Below are 9,813 nucleotides of genomic sequence, written 5' to 3' on the forward strand. Positions count from 1 at the left end.
ATTAATTCTCAGCCAAGTACACACCCTAATCAAATGACCTTGTTGAGAGGAAGAATAGAACACTCATTGATATGGCAAGGTCTATGCTTAGTGAGTACAATGTGAGTCAATCTTTTTGGGCCGAAGCTATCAACACGGCTTGCTATTGTAGCAACCGCCTCTATTGTCACCGATTGAAAGAGAAGACACCATATGAGCTCTTGAATGGTAGAAAGCCCAACATTGCATATTTTCGGGTCTTTGGTTGCAAATGCTATATCTTGAAGAAAGGCACAAGATTGGACAAGTTTGACAAGAAATGTGATGGAGGATTCCTACTTGGCTATTCCACCACAATCAAAGCATATAGAGTTTGGAATTTGGATAGTGGTACTCTTGAAGAAGTTCATGATGTTGAATTTGATGAAACCAAGGGTTCACAAGTAGAGAATGAGAACTTAGAAGATGTTAGAGGCATTCAACTTTCAAATGCCATGAAGAACATGGATGTTGGTGAATTGAGGCCTAGGCAAGTGAATGATGATGAAGATGATCAAGTGCAAGTGCTCTCTAACTCAAATGTGCAAGATGATACAAATCAAGTTAGTACAAGTGGATCTCATGACAATGAACAAGATCAAGTGGCTAGTACATCATCTCAACCCAATGATCAAGCAAGTGCAAGCAATCAAGTTCCAATCCTCCAACCAACCAATGTTGCAAGAGATCATCCAGTGGATACTATCATTGGTGATATTTCTAGAGGTGTACAAACAAGATCAAGATTGGCATCATTTTGTGAACACTTCTCATTTGTGTCATCCATTGAACCAAAGAATATAGATGAAGCATTGAAGGATGTTGATTGGGTCAATGCTATGCATGAAGAGCTAAACAACTTCACAAGAAATCAAGTATAGGAAATGGTAGAAAGACCAAAGGGACATAATGTGCTTGGAACCAAATGGGTCTTTAGAAACAAGCAAGATCAAGATGGGATAGTAGTAAGGAACAAAGCAAGATTGGTAGCACAAGGCTATACTCAAGTTGAAGGTCTTGACTTTGGAGAAACATATGCCCCGGTTGCTAGATTGGAAGCAATAAGAATCTTGCTAGCCTATGCTTGTGCCCACAACATCAAGCTCTATCAAATGGATGTTAAGAGTGCATTTCTCAATGGCTACATCAATGAAGAAGTATATGTTGAGCAACCTCTTGGTTTTGAAGATGATAAGAAGCCTAACCATGTGTACAAGTTGAAGAAGGCATTGTATGGTTTGAAGCAAGCACCTAGAGCATGGTATGAGAGATTGAGGGACTTCCTCTTCTCTAAAGGGTTCACAATGGGCAAGGTTGACACCACTCTTTTCATCAAGAAGATTGGAAAAGACTTGTTTGTGTTGCAAATCTATGTTGATGACATCATATTTGGATCAACCAATCAAGAATTTTGTGATGAGTTTGGAAAGATGATGGCTAATGAGTTTGAAATGTCCATGATTAGAGAATTGAGTTACTTCCTTGGTCTTCAAATCAAGCAATTGAAGAATGGTACATTTGTGAGTCAAGGAAAGTACATCAAGGACATGATCAAAAAGTTTGGAATGATTGATAGCAAAGTCATTAGCACACCAATGGGAACCAATGGCAACTTGGATAGTGATGCAAGTGGAAACATGGTGGATCAAAAGTTGTATCGGTCTATGATTGGAAGCCTACTCTATGTGACCGCATCAAGGCTGGATGCCATGTTTAGCGTATGCATGTGTGCAAGATTTCAAGCCTCACCAAGAGAAAGTCATTTGAAGGCTACAAAGAGGATATTGAGGCACTTGAAGCATATACTAAATGTTGGTTTGTGGTATCCTAAAGGAGCAAAGTTTGAGCTAGTTGGTTACTCCGACTCGGATTATGCGGAATGCAAGGTTGAAAGAAAGAGCACATCGGGCACATGTCAATTGTTAGGAAGATCACTTGTTTTATGGTCATCAAAGAAGCAAAATAGTGTTGCATTATCAACCACCGAAGCCGAATACATATCCGCCAGTAGTTGTTGTGCACAAGTACTTTAGATGAAGGCCACTTTGAGTGACTTTGGAATCAAGTTCAAGAAAGTGCCATTGCTATGTGATAATAAGAGTGCAATTAAGTTGACCAATAATCCGGTTCAACATGCAAGAACAAAGCACATTGATGTCCACCACCATTTCATAAGAGATCATCAACAAAAAGGGGACATTTGCATTGAGAGTATAGGCACCAAAGATCAACTTGCCGATATATTCACCAAGCCATTGGATGAGAAAAGGTTTTGCAAGCTAAGGAATGAGTTGAACATATTGAATTTCTCAAATATGTGTTGATGCACCCCCCATTTACATGACATGCCTCTCCTTCGAGCAATCCAAGGTAAAAGTTGATTGGCATGGCATACATCCTTGCTAAGGACATGTTTAGTGTATCTAGTCATATTTTCAATCTTATTTAGGTTTGATAGCCATACTATTAAGAGGGGTGAAACTCGTATCGGAATGCGGTTATCAAAGTGCCACTAGATGCTCTAACTCATTGCATATGCATTTAGGATCTAGTGGAGTGCTAACACCCTTGAAAACATTTGTGAAAATATGCTAACTCATGTGCACAAGGTGATACACTTGGTGGTTAGCACACTTGAGCAAGGGTAAAGAGAACGGAGGAGATGTCAGCATCGGTCAAGTGACCGGACGCTAGATCCAAATGCACCGGACGCTGACTGCCTGCGTCCGGTCGCGTTGACTTGGTGGTACAGTAGCTAGGGTTTACCATCGGACGCTGGGCTGTGTCCGATCGAGGTGGACCGGACGCGTCCGGTCGAGGAAAACCGGTTTTGGACCCTTACTGTACTCGACCGGACGCTGAGGCTCCAGCGTCCGGTCAGTTTTGCCGGAGCGTCCGATCAGGTTCATAGCCGTTGAAATCTGACGAACAATGTTTGAAGCTGGTGACACGTGGCGTCCATCAGTGGACCGGACGCTGAGGCCAGGGTCCGGTCAGTTGGACCAGTGCGTCTAGTTAGAGCGCAGTGTGCCTAGTGAAGAGGTACAACAGCTCTATTTTGGTGGGGGCTTCTATTTAAGCCCCATGGCCGGCTGTGGCTCATATCTTTGGCCATTTTCATTGACATAGCAACCTTGTGAGCCTAGCCAAAGTCCTCCCACTCATCTCCATCATTGATTCATCATCATAGTGAGATTGGGAGTGATCCAAGTGCATTGCTTGAGTGATTGCATCTAGAGGCACTTGGTGTTCGTGTTTCGCTGCGAATTTCGCTTGTTACTCTTGGTGGTTGCCGCCACCTAGACGGCTTGGAGCAGCGAGGATCATTGAGCGGAGGGTGGTGATTGTCTCCGGCTCCGATCGTGGTAATTGTGAGGGGTTCTTGACTTTTCCCCGGCGGAGCGCCAAAAGGTACTCTAGTGAATTGCTCGTGGCTTGTGTGATCCTCATCTTGTGTTGGTTGTGCGGCACCCTATTGAGGGTTTGGCGTGTGAAGCCAATTAGCGCGTGAACCTCCAAGTGAGTGAATCGCCACAACGAGGAGTAGCTTACCGGCAAGCAAGTGAACCTCGGTAAAAATCATTATGTTCATCCTTTGATTCCGAGGTGATTGGTCTTCATTGTTATTCATCCTTGTGATTGATTGGTTCACTCCTCTACACGGCAGTATAACTATCTTGATCACTCTCTTTACATTATCGTAAACTAGTTGACAAGCTCTTTAGTGTAACTAGTTGTGAGAGCTTGCTTGCTTGGTTGGTGTGGCTCTTTAGTTAGCCTTTGAGAGCACACTAACATAGGGTAGTGTCATACCTCTTGTGTTAATCGACACTATCTAAACTAGAATTCTGGTAGGTGGCTTGCATTTTGAGTAGGCTAGCGCAACACTTGCTTCGCCTCATAATTGTCTAACCTTTTGTTAAGTGTTGTTGTAGAAATTTTTATTAGGCTATTCACCCCCCCTCTAGCCATTAAGACCTTTCACATATGCTCATACGAGTTGGCACGGCTCGGGCGGCCGCAACGCATTAACTTGCAAGCCAATGGCAACATGGCCATGTGCCAGCGTAGCGGCTCAGGTGGACACGACGTGATCGGTGCAGCGCACACGACAACTCAGCACTCGTGACCGCGACTAGCGATAGCACGTTGACGCGACGCAACGTAGCACAGGTAATGGCACAGTGAAATAGGCGGCAGCAACACGGCGATGGGACGGCGATGCAATGATGCAGACGGTGAGAGCACACGCGGGCGACCCAGCTCTCGTGACTGAGGCCGATAGCCACGCGAGGACAAGCGGGGCAGACAACAGCGGACCGACCGGACATAGGGCCCACGATGACAGCGGCGGTGGCAGAGCGGCTAAACCCACCGGGTGCGGCGTGCATGCGTGCGCGAGCTTGAGCGCGAGCCAGGGCGTGGCAACGGGTGACAGTGGCCCGTAGAGCAGAGCCGGTGGCAGGCCAGGCCAACACGGTGGCACACGTGCGGGCTTGCGTGATGGGTAGCAGGCGTGGTGATGCCGAGTGCTGGCGCGGTGATCGCGCCCAGACGCTGCAACGTGTCATGTACGCTTTTTAAAGCTGCTCAAAAATCCAACTTGATGATCCAGTTGCTAAACTACCTATTTTACGCTCGAGATGGTATATCAAGCTACTAAAACCGACCATGAAATTACACTACTTCTTAATCCAATTCGCCTACAAAAATTCCTGAACTTAGCTTCATCGACCCATTTTCTGACTTAAGAAAATGACTAAGTTTTTGTTCGGATTCGCGTCAACTTTGATTTCCAAGCTATTAAGTAAGCTATCTAGCGAATCCTGTTCTAAACCGCAAGTATTTCATCGTCACCTACGAAGTTTGTACTACAAACTATATTAAAGTGTCGGGTATGCGTTCTATAGCATTTTTGTTCAATAAAAATTCGTTTAGAACTTTAAGCGATATAACGCGACATAAAATATAACCTTCATTTCGCGTTTCCGATAAATGTTTCACGTCACAGGAATTTATTTACACATTATATTTCATACATTTACACATAAGTATGATGTTCATGTAGTGTTTTAGCAAAAGATTGTATAGTGTAACACTGAGGGTGTTACAAATCTACCCCCTAAAACAAAACTTCAACCCGAGATTTCATGTGCCTAGTGTGGAAAAGAAGATAGGAATTACATTTCAACATAGCAACTACTCATCAGAACTAGAGAGAAGGTGGGGGTAATGCTTCAATATATAGCTCTCTTGTTCCCATGTGGCCTCATCCTCAGAATGATTCTACCACTGCACCTTGTAGAACTTCACCACACTGTTCTTTGTCACTCTTTTCTTTTCATCTAGGATTTTGATAGGGTGCTCAATATAAGTCATATTAGGCTAGAGTGGAAGTCCTTCAATTTCTATAGCTTCATCAGGGACCTACAAGCATTTCTTCAATTGCGATACATAAAATACATTATGTACCATAGATAAAATATCGAGAAGCTAGAGATGATAAGCAACTAGGCTGCATTGCTTCAAAATTTGGCACGGACCCAGGTATCAGGGAGCTAACTTGCCATGGATACCAAACCGATGCACCTCTCTCATAGAAGACACCTTGAGGTACACATAATCCCCAACTTCAAACTGCAAGGGCCTTCTTCGCTTGTCCACATAAGCTTTCTACCGGCTTTGAGCTGCCTTCAAATGGCTCTAAATAATGATGACTTACTCTTGAGCCTCTTTGATGAAATCAGGCCCAAAATATCCACGATCTCTCACTTTAACCCAATTAAGTGGCATCCTACATTTCTTCCCATATAGAGCTTCAAATGGTGCCATACGAATGCTCTCTTGGTAGCTATTATTGTAAGAAAATTTAGCTAACTTCAGGCATTCATTCCACTTCTCAGGAAAAGAAATGACACAAGCTCTCAATACGTCCTCGAGCACTTGGTTTACTCTTTTAGTTTGGCCATCAGTCTACGAGTGATAGGCTGAACTACGGAGGAGACTAGTTCCAAGACACTCCTGGAGTTGCTCCCAGAAGAGAGAGATAAAAACTGACCCTCTATTAGAAACAATAGTAAGGAGAACTCCATGTAGGGTTACAATCTAGTCCAAGTACAACTCGACATACTGGCGGGCAGAATATTTGGAATTCACTAGGAGAAAATGAGCTAACTTGGTAAGGCGATCCACAATGACCTAAATAGAGTTATAGCCCTTGGATGTGCGGGGTAAACCCATAATGAAATCCATGGAAATATCTTAACATTTTCAAACAGGAATAGGCAAGGGCTGTAAATATCCTAGGGTACACATAAGATCTGCCTTCACTCTCCCACAAGTGTCGCACTCCGCGGCGTACTTGGTGATGTCCCGCTTCATGTTGGACCACCAGTACAAGTGGCACAAATCATGATACATCTTGTAGCTGCCAGGATGGATTGACAGCTTTGAATGGTGAGCTTCATTCAAAATCTTCCTTTTTAGCTCCTCATTTGATGGAACCACCAATCTATCCTTGTACCTTACTACATCTTTCTCATAAATACTAAAGTAAGGGCCACACCCTTCAGCAATCAATTTCCTGATGTGAGGAATTTCTTCAGCGTCTTGCCTTTGCTCCAGAATAATCTGCTCAGGCAACTCTGAGGTCAAGGCGATGTAAGTCAGCACCTCTACATGGTTGAGAGACAAAGGCATTTCTTCAATCTGATAGGACTTTTGGCTCAAGGCATCAGCTACCACATTAGCCTTTCCTTGGTGATAATGTACCTCCAAGTTGTAATCTTTGATTAATTCCAACCATCTCCTTTGCCTCATATTCAACTCAGACCAAGTGAAAATATACTTGAGGCTCTTATGATTGGTAAAAATATGTACTTTGTTACCCAACAAATAATGCCTCTAAATTTTAAGAGCGTGGACCACAACAGCCAGCTCTAAATCATGAGTGGGGTAATTCACTTCGTGTTTTTTCAGTTGGCGCGAAGCATAAGCTATCACACGCCCATCCTACATAAGCACATATCCCAACCCTGTCTTCAAGGCATCACAATATATATCAAAAGGTCTGTCAATATCTGGTTGGGCCAATATAGGAGCAGTGGTCAGAAAGTTCTTCAAAGCTTGGAAGGCTTCTTCACAGGCTGGGCTCTAATTAAACTTGGCTTTTTTTTGGAGTAGCTTGGTCATCGGTTGAGCTATCTTAGAGAAATCTAGAATGAAACATCGATAATACCTAGCTAGACCAAGGAACTGACGAATCTGGTGCATAGACTTGGGAGACTTTCAATTCAACACATCTTGCATCTTGCTGGGATCTATAGCAATGCCGTTAGGTTTCAACACATGCCCCAAAAATTGCACTCGATCTAACTAGAACTCACACTTGCTGAATTTAGCATACAACTTGTGTTCCCTCAATCGAGCCAGTACTATCTGATGGTGTAGGGCATGCTCTTCATTGTTCTTGGAATATATTAGGATATCACCAATGAATACCACAACAAACTTCTCCAGCTTAAGGATGGCAATGGATTGGGTTTGGTGCGGGTATCCGCGGGTTTCGGGTTCTACGGGTTCGGGTTTGGGGATGGTTTTTCACCCACGGTTTTTGGGTTCGGGGCCCCGAAACCAATCGGGTTCGGTTTCGGGTTTGGTTTTCCACCCGTGGATATCCAATGGATATTCGAAATAAATCATTTGGAATTAAAACTCATGTTTTATAATATACTAATAATAATTTGTTTACTTAGATTATTAAATTTATTTAAAGTTGACTCATGAAAATATTTATTATTTGTTACCTCTTGTTTATACATGTGAATATGTGTATATATATCCGCGGGTTTCGGGTATCCATTCGGGTTTTGGGTATCCGTTCGGGTTTTGGGTATCCGCGGGTTTGGTTTTGGTGATGGATTTCCACCCGAATCGGTTTTCGGGGCGGATTCGGGTTTCGATTTCGGGTTTTGGTTTTGGGTGCATGGAGACTCCACCCGATCTAAACCCGACCCATTGCCATCCTTACTCCAGCTCCGACATAAAGACTAAATTCATCAGGTACATGAAGAATATAGGAGTGTTGGTGAGACCAAAAGACATTCTAGGTATTCATACAGCCCATACCTAATAGAAAAAGTTGTCTTTGGTATATCATGTGGTCTAATCTTGATCTGATGATAGCCTGAACGGAGGTCAATCTTGGAGAACATGTTGGCACCAGCTAGTTGATCGAACAAAGTATCTATGTGGGGCAAAGGATACTTGTTCTTAATGGTTACCGCATTAAGAGGGCGGTAATCCACACACATCCGAAGAGTGCCATCCTTCTTCTTCACAAAAATTGTTGGACACCACCATGGTGAAGAGCTAGGATGGATGAAGCCTTTTTCCAACAATTCTTCTAGCTACTTCTTCATTTTAGCCAATTCCTTCAGAGCCATGCGGTATGAGCGTCGGGAGATAGGAGCAGTACTAGGCTCTAGCTCAATGGAGAATTCCACCTCTCTGTCCGGTGGCAACCTAGGTAGATCTTCAGGAAAGACATCCGGGAACTCACATACTACCAGAATAGAGGCAAGATTAGGAGAAGCTTTAGCATGAGTAGCAACAGGTAAGACTAGATCTGAGGGTATAAGAAGAGACATCCTATCCTCAAAAGAAGGAAGCCATAACTCGATAATTCTCTACTTTAGATCCAATACTACCCCATATACCTGTAACTAGTTTATTCACAGAATTGCATCAGTGCCTTGCCCAGGCAGCACCATGAACTAGAGACGATAAGTGTGAGTGGCTAATACCAAGCTTATTGTGTTTGTCCGAGTATTGTTGCACATCTACGCATCTGGAGTACGGATTCTATAGGCATACAGTATAGCCATAAGAGGTATATTGTGTCGGTCTACAAATCTCATGCTCATGAATGAATGTGAGGCACCAGAATCAAACGACACATAAGATAGATGGGAATCAATGGTGAACATACAAGCCATCACCGGTTCCTGCTACAATATTTGCTCAACATCCATGAAATTCACCTATCCAGATCTGCTGACTGGCACTTTCTTCTTGATCACCATCCACTTGACAAGCCTTGCGTTAGTCGATGGTTGAGCAGACTGGGCTGGCTAGTTTTGGTGACACTCTCGGATATAGTGGCCATCCTTACCACATTTGAAACAAGCACCCGACTTGTTTCCCTGTCCCAGATGAGGTGGGGCCTACTGTCCCTGAGGCTGTTGAGGTTGCACCTACTGAGTGGGTGCACGGTACTATGTGGAAGAAGCCTAGAAAGTCTACTGGGGCTGTCGAAACAAATACCCGCCTTGGCGCCTAATGATTGATAGGGCACCCATTGAACAACCTATACTTTCTGAGTATGGGGGTGGCTAAAAGACACCGTAGCCACCCGCTTCCACTTCCATTCTACCTAGGAATCCCGCTGCAAGCCCTCCATAGCGATGGCAGCATTCATCATTGCCCCAAAGGACTGATAGTTCCTAGTATACAATTCCTTCTGAAGGTTGTAAGAGAGGCCGCGATAGAAGCGGTCCCTCTTCTTCTCATCTATGTCCACATGAGTTCTAGCATACTGGGATAAGTGATTGAACTTATTGACGTAGTCCATCACCGTCATACTCCCTTGCCGCAGATCTAGAAACTCAGTCAGCTTCTTGTTGAGGACACCAGCAGAAATATAAAATTCTCTGAATGCTGCGGTGAACTCCTGCCAGGTCACCCGGTCATCTGGCTGCTGCATGGCATTGAAGGTATCCCACCATGCACTCGCAA

The sequence above is a fragment of the Miscanthus floridulus genome, chromosome 8 (assembly GCF_019320115.1).
Source record: "Miscanthus floridulus cultivar M001 chromosome 8, ASM1932011v1, whole genome shotgun sequence".
Lineage (NCBI taxonomy): Eukaryota > Viridiplantae > Streptophyta > Magnoliopsida > Poales > Poaceae > Miscanthus > Miscanthus floridulus.